Source organism: Taeniopygia guttata, chromosome 4, assembly GCF_048771995.1.
Source record: "Taeniopygia guttata chromosome 4, bTaeGut7.mat, whole genome shotgun sequence".
NCBI lineage: Eukaryota > Metazoa > Chordata > Aves > Passeriformes > Estrildidae > Taeniopygia > Taeniopygia guttata.
The window spans coordinates 32,046,744-32,062,795 of record NC_133028.1 but is presented as its reverse complement, the minus strand read 5'-3'; the positions used below and the strand labels follow the sequence as shown (position 1 = coordinate 32,062,795).

Sequence of the window (16,052 nt, the reverse complement as noted above, 5' to 3'; positions counted from 1 at the left end):
AAGGCCAGAAGCAACTTAAAGGTGTCTTCTAATCCATCTCCTTGCCCCTGAGAAGGCTAGATGCTTATCTTCAAAACCTCTGATGAGGGTGACTTCACAACTCGTCAACAAATTCTATGTTAGGCCTTTACTCTCCATCTTTTCATGATATCCTCCAAAATTATTAGGTGTATAGTAAGGTTTTGTTCTTTTTTGTGTAGTAGAACAATTGCTGACCATCCTTTTCAAACAGTTTCCTGGCTTCGGGTCCCTATATTCTCAGGATGTATTTGCCACCTGTGTAACTTCTTAAGCATCTGAGCTTTTCCCTATAAATCATGATTCCAAATGTTTTTTGGCTCTTGTTGCTTGCTTCTCAGACTCTAGGCCAAATGTGCCTGCCTTTTGTTTGAAAGGGTTATTTCCCAGATTGGACAAAGTCTCCATCTGAAGCCTCACAGCTGATAGCAGAAAGAAATAGCTGCCTTTTGAACTGTGCCTGTGATACCCTCCAGCTCTGTGCTTTGGGGGTCCTTGCAGAAGCTATGTGTCATTGATGCCTGACCCATTTCCAAACCTGTGCATAACTTCGGTGGCACTGCTGCCTCTCTCTTTATTCCACTTTTGTTCCTGTGGAGTCCTTCTTTCTGAGCAGAGCACAGAGCTATTAACTGTTCTGGGAATGTGTTGGCTCTTAAATAATCACAAGCAGAGGCACTGTGCCAAGTTTTGGTTTGGAGTAACTGTTTTTTCTGCTTCCAGACCTTGATGTAGCTCCAGAGAAATAAAGGTGTTTACGGATGCATTATGAATTGACACCCTGATTGCCAGCCCTTTGTAGCCAGGTCCCAGCTCTGGCTGGGTGCTGTGACACCTCTTGTGCTGTGAACATGCTTGTGCAGGTGGGAGTCTCTCCATTGATCTGTCGTGTTTGTGTACAGATTGTCTCCCTGTCATGGTGCACTGGGTCATTCTCAAAGCATTTTGTAGCCTCTTGCACACAGGGTGAGATTCATCTTTGCTGCTCCAGCCCTGCTTCTGCCCTTGACACTGAATTCATTACCTCCTGGCTGTTCCCTTCAGTGCTGGCAACACATCCGTGCCTCACAGCCTCTTCCCAAAAGACTCCAAGAAGTGCAGAGCTGCAGGGGTGACAGGGGATTAGCAAGTTGTATCTGCTGTCCAGCCTGTGTGATGTTGGGCTCTAGAGATCTCTGGAATTAGAAGGGAGGAGGGCTCCCTGCAGCTCCCCAGCACTGCAGCTCACCCTTGCAGACCCAGGACACAACATTCGTATCTATATCATGCACTCCCTGTTTATAATCATATGTGATCCTTAGCTGACTTCCTCTGCAAGTGTCTCAAACAGAGACAGAGAGGTAGTGGTTAACACCAGCTTAGAAATGACCTGCTGCTGATAGATGCAGCTATTGATCTCTGTACACCCTCCTGGGTAGCCAAGAGGGAAGTAACTAACCTGGGGAAGTCGATCTTGTACAGTAAGCAACCATCCTAAACTTTAATTCACTTCTGGTCCATGCTTTAAACATCACATCTCTGCCAGGCACCACACACTGCACTGCTCAGCCCTGTAGTTCCACCTGATCTCTGCCACTGGTCTGGTCCAGGACTCAGTGCTTTTGATCTTAACTTCATTAGCTCTCAGCAAAGGGTAGCTGCTCTTGGCAAAGGATCCTAAAACAGTCGACACATTAGTAATGAATTAAAACAGACCTGAAATAACTCTTTGTTTTAATTCCAGCATAGCATGTTGAAGCAGTTCAAGTATGCTTTGGCATACTGAGTAGTAATGGAGTTTTGTTTTTTTTTTTTTGTGTTGGTTAGTTCAAAAAATAATGACTGAGTGCAGCTGAAACAATAAAGACATGTCTTCCAGATCAACTGTAGTTCTCAAAGAGTCTGCACTGTTCACTGACTGTTTTGATACCTTCTTGGTCTAAATAAGTGTGATGGTTTTACCTTTGAAATATAACTAATGGGGGAAAAAGAGTGATTAGCCTTTAGTTGGGAGAGAGGCTTTCAAGTGATATCTCAAGAAATGTATGGGAAAAGAACAAGAAATTACTTTTTTTTCTCATCCTAAAGAGTAGTGATATTCATTTTTGTCTTCGTCGAGTTTCTCTTGAGCCTGTCATGGTGTGTCCTAGAGTTTACCTGAGGTCAGTGGGAGCCTTGCTGGTGATCTCATCATATCCCCATGCAGCTCTGTCATGGTGACAACTCATCTTTCCAGCTCACTTGGAGAGGAGGCTGGAAATCCTGATTCTGATGCAGAGGAGTGGAATAGTCAGCTAACCAGTCTGGCTGGGTGGTTTTGGTGTCAGCTTCCCAGATTTTAAAAAGGCAGCTGAATCTATTTTTTTTTTTGTGTCCCTGAGCTGGGGTGCTCTGTTTGTGCCAGCATTTAGGTTGCATCTCTTGACAGTGTCAACTCAAATATGTGTACAAATGTAATTTTGTGTGGAGCCTGGCTTTGCTACTTATGCAGCAGTGACTTGCCAGGGCCCCTGAACATGTACAAGAGCTGGGCTTGCTCTGACTGGCACCTCTAGCAGCTCTGCCCAAGGATGTGGCTTGTGGCTATAGCAGAGGAGGACTGCTGCAGCAGTAATCTCCCAGGCTGGCCAGATATGCCTCCTGTGCTTTCTTCACCTGGGAGTTGTATTCAGAGCTCATAATATTTAATTATCGCTGTTCCTATCAACATATACAAAGGTCCTAATCATTCTTGTAGCATTCCCAAGTGCTGTGCACTGAGTACAATCTCTGGGACTGCAACGTGTTATTTTCTAATACGACCTTCCTGCAAATAATTTACCTGCAACATATGGTCATTATACTCCTGTTAGTGTGTGAATCAGAAGACTCTTGGTATAAAGCATGCTAGCATTTTGGAGCATGACTTCTCTTGAAGGCATTAAGTTTTCAAGGAGTTAAGCATGTTCATGTGTATTTCACAGAGAGCTAAGTGAAAAATGGTAAGTAGGTTCCCTCTGCTGCCTTGAAGGAGGGTTGCTTTTATTTTTTTTAAACATAGATGGCCTCTGCTGTCTGCCTTTCCTTTAAATAAATGCATAGCTGGTACGTTTGTTGCCTTTTTGTTGGAGGGCTATTGAAATTTGGACCTGTGGCTTCACACATGTATTTTAAGCATTTTTGTTACTTTCTGTAAAATATGAGTGGCACATTGTGTGAAACAGTCAAATGGCCGGGCTTGTGATTGCCAGGGGCCTGGATCATGTACCCTGGAAGAAGAGACTGAGGGACAGGGGTTTGTTCAACCCTGAGGAGATGGCTTTGGAGGAGACCTTACTACAACCTGCCCCTATCTATGGGAAAGTTGATGAAAAGATGTAGCCAGCTCCAAGGAACAAGGACTGCAAACTTGAGTGGGATTTTCTGAGAAAATATTAAGGTAAGACTATGCCCATGATAACTTATCAACTGTGAATTGATAACTTGCCTAAAGAGGCTCTAGGAGCTTTGTTCTCAGAGGTTTTCAAGGCCCAGGTAAACCAAGCCTTGGGCAACATCACATGAAGTCAGGGTTGGCCCTACTTTGAGCAGGAAGTTGCAGACTTCCCAAGGTCCCTTCCCACCTGAACAGTCTTATTTAGTGACTTTATCCATAAATTTAGGGCTTGGAAGTGAGTGGAATGCAGTGGGGCCTGGGCTTGCATTCCCTTTGGTGTGCCACTTCTAAATGGGGTTAAACAAGTGACTCTAATGTGATTGTACTGAACTTGCTGTTAGTAGGAAATTCTGTCACTGCAAACGTTTCCATGAACATTTGACTTCTGCCTGAGTGCATCCCCACGTGGGAACACTGGCAGGGTCAGTGGGGTGTTTATCTGTGATGCAGCAAATACAGTCCTGACGTCATCCGAGCCTTCAGCCTCACTGTCATCCCCATTTTCCAAATTATTGGGTGAATGTTGATATACTGTAAGAGTTGACCCAGTTAATGCTGCAAATCCAGGTTTCATTGCAGGAAATGGGAAGAAAAATGAGATTAAAGTTATCTGGGCTGCCTGTAGCTTGCTCACCCCAAGCATGCTGGCCGTCCAGTTGTTGGGGTGCCTCTTCCAGAGGTCAGGGGCTGGGCCATCCATAGCTGGGGATGGCAAACCCTTGGCAAGCACCAAAGCTGCTGTCCGGTGGGCGCGGGGCCGATGGCAGCAGCGTGGGTGACAGCCGCGGGTCGCTTGGCATCCTCGCCAGCACCGCCTGGTTCTGCTGCTGCGCTTCCAGCAGCTCCGGCAGGCGGCCCTGGGAAGCGAAGGGCGCGGGTGGCAGGGGTGGCAGGGTACCCGTTGAGCGCGGTCCCGTGTGGGCGCGGGCGGCCGAGGCGGCGCCGAGCGCCCGGCGGGAGCCGCTAGAGGCCCCTCCAGGCGCGGCCATGGCGCACGGCCCTGCCGCACGGCCCTGCCGCGGCTCCGGCGGGCGGCGCCGAGGAGGGGTCCCGCTGTCGGAGCCAGCCCATTTAAAGATAAAGATCGTCTCAGCAGCGGCAAAGAGGGGAGATGATTCTGCCCCTCTACTCCGTTTCCGTGAGACCTCCGCCTGGAGTGCTGCATCCAGCCCTGGGATCCGCAGCACAGTAGAGCCGAGGACGTGTTGGAGCGGGTCCAGAGGATGGCCGTAAAATGATTGGAGAGCGAGAGCACTTGTGTGGTGACAGGCTGAGTTGGGGTTGTTCAGCCTGGAGAACAGAAGGCTCTGAGGAGATCTTTGAGCAGCCTTCCAGTACCTAAAAGAGGCTTAGAAGAATTACAGAATAAGCTGAATTAGAAGGGACTCACAAGGATCATTGAGTCCAACTCCTGGCCCTGGACAGAACCATTCCCAAGAGTCACACCAGGTGCCGGAGAATATTGTTCAGAGGTTTCTTGAGCTCTGTCAGGCTTGGTGCCGTGACCACTTCCCAATACCCTATGGATGAAAAGCGTTTTTTCTAATACCTAACCTAAGAAAAATGGGGACAGACTTTTTAGCAGGGCATTTATAGATAGCATAGGTGGTGGTTATGGTGGTTATGATCCTTGTGCTTATGGTTTTAATCTAAAAGAGGGATTTAGGCTGGCTACAAGGAAATTTTTATGAGGGTGGTGAGGCGCTGGAACAGTTTGCCTGGAGAGGAAGCAGATGCCCCATTTCTGGGAACATTCAAGGTCAGGCTGGCACTCTGAGCAACATGATCCACTTGAAGATGTCACTGTGCATGGCAGGGATTTGGACCTTTAGAGGTCCCTTCCAACCCAAAGCAGTCTATGATTCTGAGAAAAGGGAGGAAATGCATTGTGGCCCTCTATTTTTGTGGGATCTTTGGCACCAGTGGATCCCCAGACAGACCCCATAGGAGGTGAGCTGAGCTGAAAAAATCAATGGATGCAACTCTGCCCCAGCAGTGGACCAAGGCAGAGTCCTTTCCAAATCTGATCTGTGGCTCAGCCTCCACAGATCCCATGTTTTGCACCAATTTCTGCGAGCACCCGTATTTCTGCTCAGACATGTGAGATTATAGAAATGCAAAGTTGAAAGTATTACCTCTGCCTTTTCAACTCTGGATTGTTTTATTCTGCCTCCGCTTGTCATATTCTCTGGGAAATCTGTGCCACTTCAGGTCACTGCTACTTATTCCATATTTTCCTTTTTGTCCTGCCTCTCTTCTTAGTCATGAGAGTTTTAAGGTAGAAATTACTGGTGGTCTGAAGACTTCAGCTGCATAAATTCATCATATGGATTGTGTTTGACCATTGCAAAGTATGTTTGACAGTACTAAGGTAAGAGGCTAAATGCCTTGGTGATTTATAGTTCACTTAGGGCACAAACATAATTTTTCATTTACCTCATCAAAACAAAGTTCAGCATTAATGAGGGCTGTTCATCACAGCTCAGCTGCCCTGATGTAGTTTGAAGCTCAGGGATCTCAGATGGGCTCTGGGAAGGGTGCAGAGAGCAGAGCCTGAGTGCTTGGTGTGTTCTCAAGCAAGGTTTTGAGGTACTGAGCAAGGGTGCTTGCCCTCTCCTTGCAGCCTGCTCCATTTGGCCTTACAGTAATTGAAATGAAAGGGAAGTATGTTTTTTTCCAACATGAATAGTCCTGGATATATTTTTACAATTTTTGGGTACTATTCTGCTAAGTGTAGTGTACATAGTCTATATAATAGCAAGCATTATGCAGTTAAAATCTGTCCAAAGTTGTTTTGGAATGTAAGGTAACCAAACAGCATTGAGGTACTCCTTCATAGTCAGAAGCTTTATTGAATTTTTGGCAAACACTTTTGTGAAAATGGTATATATGTAGTCACTTAAAAACAAGTGATACGTGATCAGCTGATGAAAAGTATGTTTTATACTGATGTTCCTTTTCTGCATCTCCAAATTATATCAGGGTGGGTTTTTTTTTGTTTGGTTTTTTTTTTGTTTTTTTTTTTTTTTTTTTTAGTTTAGAGGCATGCCAAATCAGCCTTTTTAGTATAGAGGCATTATTTTTATAACCTTAAGTACAACAGCACTGGGAATGTAGTTCTGGGCTGAAACTTGAGCTCCCAACTTTCTGCCTTGCAGTCAGATTTTGTATTTGCATTTTTAAGCTTGTGAAAACTAGGGAGTTAAAAGTTGTGCAAATGGTGCTTCAGCATGTTTCAATAACACCAGGGCTGCAATGCCTGTCTACACAGCTCACCCCCATATGCCTATCTGTTCCCCTTTGCTTTTTTTCTTCTTTATATTGTTTAGGTTTGACCGTGCCTAAGCAACAGGCTGGCTACCTATACACAGTATTTTCTGCTATTTTAAAGTGTAGATTTACAGTACAGAAAGACAGGGGAAATGCTTCAGAGGTGAGGAGAATGGTGAAAGGGAGGAAAACCCTTTGTGATCTGTGACTTTTAAGGGACAAATGGGAGATAAATTTCTGTTAGCTCTACCTTATGAAGATTTTAACACACCATTTCCCATCTTCTTATCATGGGAGGTCTAGAAGAAAAATTGACCTGCTCATTCATCAATCCATCAGCAGTAACCTGGTTGTTTCTTTCACAATCCCAGCTGCTCAGTCTACAGCAGATGGCTTGCCCTTCCTCAACCTTCTTTGTTCTTTTTCCATTTTTTAGGGGTCAACTTCTGTTTCCACCACACCTCTTATTTCAAAGCTACTTTTCACTGAGCTGTCTGTCTTCATTTTGCATCTTGTCCTGCTCTGTAGCTCTCTTGGATGTGCAGTGCTCTATAGCTTGTTCCTGCTCATATCCCATGGTTGTGCATCTTGTTCCTGGGAGGGGGAATGGCCACCAAGATCCAGTAAGCAGCCTGAAGGAGTCCAACCAGCACACAGCCTGTTACCAACCCGCAGGTGAGCATGCAGTGTCAAGCCAAGACAGCAGGAATGAAGGGCAGGAGGTGTGATGAAGGCAGCCAGGTCGGTGGTAAGAACTGCCAGGTTCCTGCAGCAGAGCTGCCTCCTTACCCTCAGGTGTGGTGTCATCCTGGGATGTGGCACTGATGCCTGTCTGAACCTCTGGAGGCTTGTCTTAGCTTCTGTGTAGCAGGCTGAGACATAAATGTGCAATGGGGAAGAAAGAAGACATTTTGAAAAGTTTCTCATTGATTATATGGCAGCAAGTCAGAGCAGACTTGGCCTGGGGCTCAGCCCTGATATTCCAGTAGTCTTTACTTTTTAAAGCACTAGAATAAGAAACAGCAAAGTGTGCAAGAGAGAACATGACAATCTCCTCTCCCTTTCCATCTCTCTGTCGGTGCTTTTCTTTGGTCCTGGGAATGTTCCTCTTTGACCAAAGAGGGTATAAATTATGGGATTTCCTTCTGAGCAGCTCATGGAATAGCCTGGGGCAAGTTATTCCTAGAAGGTGCTTTCCTCTTCTTAAATGGGTCATTAACGTTTGCAGCTAAATACAGAAGCAGGGAGAGGAGAGAAACAAATGGGGAAATAGTTTCCTGAAAGGAGGAAGAAAGAGCTGTTATTCATATTCACTCACCAGAATGTTCTTAGATGTGCGTGGGAACAAAGCCTAACAAAAACAGGGGGATAGAGAGAGGCAAGCCAGGTGACGGTGATGTGCCTGGGACAGTCCTGAGGGAGTTTGAGCCATGTCATCCTTAGGCAGTGACCTGGTAATTCTTCCTGAAAGAGGTTTCTTCATTTCCTATCTCGGTCCCCTTCTTCCAGTACAGGAAACTGTAGGAAGTGGAGGTGTTTATGAAGAAATTCATCAGTTTTGGTTGCTGCTGTGTGAGTGTTAGTTGTGCTATTGTTGTTACTCTGGTGCAGGGATCTCAAGGGAGGTGTTGTGATGCAAAACTGATCTCAGGTTGCTCTCCTGGAGATCCCAAAGTGTTCATCTGCTCCAGTGTGCTCTTCCAGGGTGGCAGGATTGTGCCAACAGAGTGGGGGCAGTTCTTGTCAAAGTGATGGGGAAAATGTGTCTCTGAGAGACCTGAAGAAGCACTCTACACAAGGAGTTTGTGTAACCTGTGGGGAGGAGAACAAACTCCCGAGGGAGCTGGTTTAAGGTTTGAGGCAGGTCAGCAGAGGATTAGAGCTTGCTGCCTCTCTCTGTTCCCTATTGTCAGATCACTTTTGACCCTAGTCAGATTTCATTACTCTGGATAGGTAATTAGCAGCCACTCTTACTCAGTAATTAGGGGAGTGTGTGATTATAGTGCTAAGGTAGGGGAAAGTTGTGCCTGCAAAGTCCAGCTGGCAATTCTGTTTTCATTTGTGTGCAGTACCCAGTGGTACAAGGTCCTCATATCCCTGCAGATCTTCATTCCCATGGCAGCAGCTGTAGGAGGTATTGCTGTAGACCACTTGGATGTAGGTTTCACTCTTTTTTCGCCGCTGGCCATCTGAAATGAAAGAGTGATAAAATAGATTTTAAAGGATGATATACAAGATAAGCAGTTTGTGGAGACTGTGGAAATGCTGGCATTGCTCTGCATGGTTGGCAAGGCTAAGGGGGGTGGGACGGGTTGTGGTGAACTTCCGTGGCAAGAGAACATGGGCAGTTTGATCGTCATCTCTCCAAGCTTTCATAAAATACTAGATCTTGGGCTACAGTGGCAGCATTAGGATTTAAATGCTGTGTCCATTGTACTGTAGCTAAAAGGAGAAAGTGTCTTAATATGTAGCAAGGTTTTGCACCTGCTTAATCAAATTATCCTTCTTTGCTATATTTCACTCCTGTAGATGCTTCTAATAGGTGCTGATGGATCTACTGTGGCATAAGAAAATAACATTTGTGTTGCCTGTTACATTAATTTCCTAGATGAAATGAGGCTACCAGGATGACCCATCTGACTCCTGTGATATTTCTATAAAGAACAAAATTGAGTACTGCTGTTATGATTAGTGTATTAAAAGTATTAGGTTTGTTGTCTTAGCTGTGCTGTGTTTTCTCATGTTCCCTCTCATGCTGATTGCTAGTGACAGGCTTTGGCAGGAGCTAGCCTAGGCAGTCCTTCCTGTGATGGGAACCAGATGGATGGTTTTGCTTGGGCTGCCCCTCCCATTGAGCACCAATAACAGGAGGAGGGGGAGCCCTTTTGGGAGGGAGGGGGACTTTGTAGAAAACTCAGTGAGTGGCAGAGAACCAGTTCTTGTCTATCCACCACTTCTCTTCCCTTGAGGCTCCCAGTTTTGCAACTTCTAACCTCACCCTTGGCTTCAAATTCTTGGCTTTCAAGCGATTGTGCTGTATGTTACATTTTCATTACTGGTAAAATTGATGGAAAATCACATTTTATTATGTGAAAAATGCAGTGTTCTTTACTGTCAAAGCTCCATTCAGCTGGAAAAAATCTATGTGAGGCACTCTTTTATATTTCATGTATTTTGTGCATTGGCTGGAATGAAAAAATAATGAAAGGCTGTATTTTGTCAACTTTTGCATCTGTCTGACTGGCAGCACTGACTGATTTGTTTTTTAAATGTATTTATTTCTTGCAGTAAGCACTATTATTCTCCACCCTTTCACGACAAATGCAAATAATATGTGGAATGTGCAAATAATATGGGAAAAAGAGAGATGCAAATTATTCCGTCCCTCCAGGTAGGTCTGAGAAGAAGCTGGAAATGTGACTGCAGCGTGAAAACGTGCTGTCTTTATACCAGCTGCAGCAATGATAACAGAGCTGCTGTCTGTCTGTGTTACAGGTTTCCGTGGACAAATCTGTTGTATATTTTTAAATTTGTTTTTTCTTCTTCTTTTTTTCTCTTTCCTCTCCTACTGTCAAATTTTAAATTGGATCTGGGATCTGAAGTACATCACTCTGTTCATAAACCCTTCTGCCCCTCGTGGGACCACTGCTGCTCAGGTGTGGTGAGCCCAAGCTGCTGAGGCTCTTGGGCTGAGCGCTGGGAATGAGCTAAAAAAACCTTGGTGTTAGGGAGGACAGGTGGATACTGCTCCTGAGATCCAGGCTGGAATACCTTTTGGCATGAGTCAAGCTTCCCCTCAGGGGAGAAACGTGGCTTCCCTTCCTGCACAGCCGTGTGCCCGCTGTGTTGGTACGTGGGCATGAGTCAGATGGAAGGGAGCCAGACTGACTGGCATTGTGAGGTGCTGAAGCTCTTGGCATGTCTTTGCAGCAGGAAGAGGTTTTGTTCCTGCCTTGCAATGTCCCCTAACCTTGCTCCTGCCCAGGAGAAGTTGTCGTGCCTCTCTGCACTGCTGAGCAGTGGGGATGTGGCCCTGGGTGTCTCAGCCAAGCTCTTGAGCACTGTCTGAGGGAGGAGGGTGAGGTGCAGCTGGCAGACCCATCCTGCCAGCAGCTGCAATGTTCTCAATGGATCAGGCACACCTGTGATCCAAGATCACCCTGCAAACTTAAAACGGTGTTTTCTTTTACTACAGTTTTTTTTTTTTTTAAGTCAGAATTGTTTTCCTACTTAGATCACTGTAATTGCAATTTCAAGTGAAGAGCCTGTGAAAAGAGGTGTCAGGGTGTTCCTTCTCACCATTGTTTCATTGTTGCCATGTGTAAAATTCACTCCCAATTCCAGTAAAGATTTTAATGTGACAACAAATTTTCAGTTATTCTAAATATTTATAAAGTTATATTTTTATTCTTGCTTGTTCCATATAGATTTTTCTAACAGTGTAAAAACACAAACTCGTAAACTCTACAGTAAAAGCTTACAGATAAAGTGGTAGAAGTTAAAGCTTATGGAAAGATCCAGAAAATCCTTCTTTATAACTCAGACATTGTTTATTTCTGCACTTTTTGACTCCCAACCCTATATGTGTTAGGAGCTCTTCAGTGTGAGCTATTAGTCATTAGCAGAACCCTGGTCTGGAGACCTTCCTGGCTGGAGAAGGGTACCTTCCTGTGCTTTTGTAGTTAATTTGCTCCAAAATCCTTGTGAGGGTGCTGAGCTTCTGAGAACTTGCTGGCTGGAGAGTCAGTGGTCAGCAATGCATTTGTTTGAGTGCAGTCAGACAGAAGAGGATTCCAGAAGTTCCTTCTCAGAGCAGTGCCAGCTGTGAGATCAGGCAAGGTTGTTCGAGGCTTGATCCAGGTCAGGAGAGACTGGGCCAGAGGTGTGGATTGCACATCTCTGTTGGGCAACCTGTTCCAAGAACCTCTTGATATTTTCATGTTTGTTACCACGTGGCACTCTGAGTGGTCAGAGGTAAGTATATGGCACTTACCATCTCTGTAGGTGATATTCCTGAGACTCTTTGTTTAGGAGGCAGTGTAAGTAATGACCCCACAAGTCTAGGACATTTCTATGTGATGCTCCCTGCCATGAAGAGGTGGGTGCAAGGGATGGGGCCCTGCTTTGTCCTGTTTTGGGGGTTGTTATGGGGCAAGCAAAGCCATCCTGCCGATCCAGGCAGCGAAAACCAGTCCAACCCCTTCTATCACTGGTTTTCCTTTACCTTTTTGCCACAGCCACATATAAGTGATGCAGTAGGCATGGTGGTGCTCCTGGGCTGTCCTTTCTCCCCAGTAAGTGATACATCTGTCCTGGCTGAAATAGTCTGCCCTGGACTGGCAGCCTGGTAGCTGTCACTGCAGTTAATAGCAGGGCTGAGCCTTGGTGTTCACTGCTGGCAGAAATTATTCTCTCTATTTGTGTTCAGATACAGGGCTGGGACATGGGGATATTGTAGCACCTCACTCAGGGTCTGAGATCCCCAGTGTAAGCCTAGAGAGAGATGGGCACCTCCTGCAGCTTCAGCTGGGGATAGAAAACCAAGCCTCACTGGCAGGATGAAACCCAAAAGGTGCCTATAGGACTCATAGCGCTTTTGCATTTTCTAATCTGCTGCCTAAAGCATTATCTTGCTTGCTCAGACAAGTCATTCACCACATCAGGAACATGTGGGAAAATAACTCAGTCAGGATAACCAGAGGGAAATAAATGGCTGTGTAGTTGGCCATTTGGAGCTGAGCTAGCTTGGGAATTTTTTCTTTCAGCAACACCCTGAAAAAAAGTAGTGTGAATGGGTGTGAAATATAAAGAGAATTTGCTTCCTTCTTGCATAGGCATATATCCAAAAAAAGACAAGAGTAAATATAGAGACATCTACTGCTAAATGCTTTGGTAGGGCGTTAAAGGATCTAAAGGCTCAGTGTGCTTGACTGGTAGGACATCGGATCTTCCCCATTGAAATGAGCTTTGAATACAAGGGAAATCTCTGACACAGCACAGAGGAGAAGCCACAGTGATCACCTGGGGTGTTTTAGTGCGCTGCTCGGTCACCCAGACTCTACTTCTCCCCTTGATTCTCCATTTGTGCTTGAGGAGAGGATTCCAGACAGAATGTAAGTACAGAGGGGGAAACCATGTCCTATGTTATGGGCAGCAAAATCAGACTGCAGTGGGTCAGATCCCAGAAGGCACTGATGTTTATTAGGGGGGTGCAGGGAAAAAAATATATCCAGGCTACGGCACTTCTGAAAAATGCAGAATTACTTTGCTTCTGTGACATGTAAAGTGGATTTCACAGCTACTGTTTCTGTTGCTATTTAGGAGACATCAGTGAAAAAGAACAGGATAATGTCTTCTGCTACTGTTGAAATGCCAGTGTAGATTATTTATTTCCTAATTAGTAGACATTGCTCTAATGATAGAGATGTTTAACAACAAGTTATTTGTATCATATCAAACCCTGTATTCTAGAGATGGTTTTTTCCCTCTGTTGGGTGTTAAAGCAGTTGCAGGGATTAATCACACTATAATGCAGCCAAACAGCTCATCCCTGCTTGACTCAGGGAGAAGAGGCTTTTTGGCTTGATATACACATGAGGAAAATCACATCCTAGTTCTACAAAGTATATTTTGAGAATAAAAGCTGAAGTTTAATTAAAAAAAAACCCCTAAACTAAACACCTTGTTTTTCCCAGCAAAGGAGGTCATGCAGCCTGATTGCTTGCCCATCTGTTGCTGTTTATAAGTATGTTATATTTTTTAAGGCCAATATTAAATGATATTATGTAGTTATCTACTTTTTTTTTTTTTAATTCCTCATGGCTTGTCAAGCACTGTCATTATACCAACCACTGTTCTTAAAACAGGAGTTTGGTTAAAATAGCATATACCTGCCATCTGGTTGAAAAATGTAAGCTTCCTACACAACTGAGTGGAGTTGAACTACAGTATTAGGAATAGCTCATGTTCTCTTGAAAATAGCAGCTGATGGCAGATTGCAGAAATCAGCCAGTTATCAGTTGTCATTAAGCTATTTGATATCTGACACACATGGAAAGCATGCTATTTATAAGTGTGCAATTATATTATAGAAGTATTAATTTTTTTTTTTTCTCTTTCCCTTTACTCATTTAAATATATTGGTTTGACTGGACTGGAAATCAAAGTCTCCCTTTATATTCACAGAATAGATGTGCTGTAGACTGAAGGTGCGCCAGACTGTTTGTAACATTTCTGTCATCAAAAAGTGATCTGAGAGGGGTATAGAAATAAATATGGTTCCTGTGCTATATAGCTGTAGGTGTCTAAAGAGAAATATCAGCTACAAAGAGCCCAAGAAGCAGAAATATGTGGAACTAACTGGTAGAAGATTGTAAAACTGGAAATCGTAATGGAAAATATGCATTTTACTTTAATATGTATTTGCATTTCTGCTAGCAGGAGAAAACCACAACCTCAAGTCTTAGAATCAACTAAGGCAGAAACACTAAAAGCATAATTATTTGCTAAACCTGGGCAAGGCACCAAAGACTCTCAGAAGTATAGGTTAGTCAGTAACATGAAAGCTTAATGCTAACCACTAAGCAAGGACTCGTACAGCACAGGGCAGAGGGTGCTGCTGGAGAGGACCGTGAGGCACGGTGATGCTATGACCTGTTCCCTTGTCATACCTTGTGAGGATGATTACAAAAAACAAAGCAGAGCCTGCTCAAAAAGAGGGATTAGGAATTATTTTTTGAGTGGAAATGTGAACAAAAAAGCAGTCAAAATAGGATGGGGTGCTTTAAGGCTAATAATTTTATTCAGAGGGGGTGTGAGGAGGTATTATTTTCATGTGGGCTGAGGGTTAGACTGTGATTAATCTGCAGCAATGACATTGAAAGCTTGTGAGCACATCCTACAAGATTTTGTAAAAAATAAATATATAAATATATACATATAAATAAAGTATAATAAGAAATAAATTAAAATATAATAATATATAGATAATATCAGATTAGTCTCACAATTTTTTTTGTTATATTAGACCAGAAATGTTTTGAGCACAATGTTGACCCCACTGAAAAAACCCCAATCTCTTCTATATAAATGTTGTCTGGAAAATTAAGGTCTTTGGTGTTTTGGCTTCAGCACAGTCTTTCTCAGGTCTGAAACTGTTGGGTTTGAATCTGAATCCTCTTGCTTTTCAAATGACATATGAGATTCTGGTTGTGAAAGGTCTCTAGTCATTTTGCTTTTGAAATTACTTCACCCATAACCATCCAACCATAATAAAAATGTGTTCAGCTTCATAATTATAAGTTTTAGGTTTTACAGTCAGCAGAGGTATGTTCTAACATAGAATACAGAAAATTAGGCAACAAAGGTGTAGGTCAGAGGTTGTGGTTTTCTTTTTATTTGTTGACTTTTCCTCACCAGTGTTTTTGAAAATTTTATTGTGGAAACTCATCACGTCTCCCTTGCTTCAGGCTTTTGCAGACCTTCTTAGGCCATCAAAGCAGCTTCAGCAGTCTCAGCATTTTGGCACCATTGTAACTATCTTGACCATAAAAAGACTTGTAGGTGGTGCAGAGAGCACCTCCCACAATGGAAGGTTTGCAGGAATGAGGGACGCCCAGGAGCGATTGCGGCTCTCCAGCGTTCCTTTCCAGGTGTGTGTACCGCACGCCAGCTCTCCGTGCTTTCCTGCTAACCTTGCTGGTGTTCCCAATGAAAATCAAGGTCTGCAGCTGCTGGGGAGAAGCCTGCTGCTGGCACACAGGAAAGGCTGGCAGAGGAGGCAGGGCCAGACTCCCTACAGAGTGAAAAGTGCAGATGTTTGTCAGTTCAGGGCAGTTTGATAGAAAGCGTCTCTTCCTTTCCACTTCCCAGACTGCATACAGTTATTTGCAATTCCAAGCTGCTTATTCTCTAATTTAGTAGCTAATGACTCATCTGCCCTGGTGTGCTCCTCCTTCCCTCCCAAGCCACCAGCTCTCCCTGCTCGCTCACTTGCTCACCAGCGGAGTGGAGCAAACCTGCAGCCTGCTTTAGTTCCCTTTGGCTCGGCCGTCACAGGTCGTTTCAGCCTCCCCACCCTGGCAAAAGGTTAGTGAAAGCCCATTTAGCTGCCTCTCTTTCTTTGATTTGTAATTTTTTTCGTGGGTCTATCTGCACAACAGATGGCTAATAAAAAAACCCCAATAGAATAATCTGAGTTTGTCTTGTTGGGGGTGGTTGGCAGAAAAAATTGGGAGGGAGAACAAGCACTCGTGGATCAAAAGTAGCTGTGTAGGCAAATTTTATTTAAGGACAGAACACAGTATTTTATTTTGCTTCTCACATTTGAGGAAAAAAAATGTTAAAAATGCTGACTATAGTTGAAGAAAAC

General features: G+C 44.2%; 1 protein-coding gene across 5 annotated transcripts in view; it reads left to right on the top strand.

The window, feature by feature from the left end:
- Positions 1–11,519: 11,519 nt before the first annotated feature.
- The window catches only part of STOX2 (storkhead box 2), a 98,823-nt gene continuing 94,290 nt past the window's right edge, over positions 11,520–16,052 (top strand). For 2 of the 5 annotated variants that reach the window (XM_072928325.1, XM_030271280.4), the window contains exon 1: positions 11,520–12,795. The gene's annotated coding sequence lies outside the window, so the exon portion shown is untranslated. Of the gene's footprint in view, positions 12,796–15,519; positions 15,770–16,052 lie in introns of those variants that run through there. The other 3 variants (XM_030271285.4, XM_030271275.4, XM_030271284.4) reach the window with 2 other exon arrangements.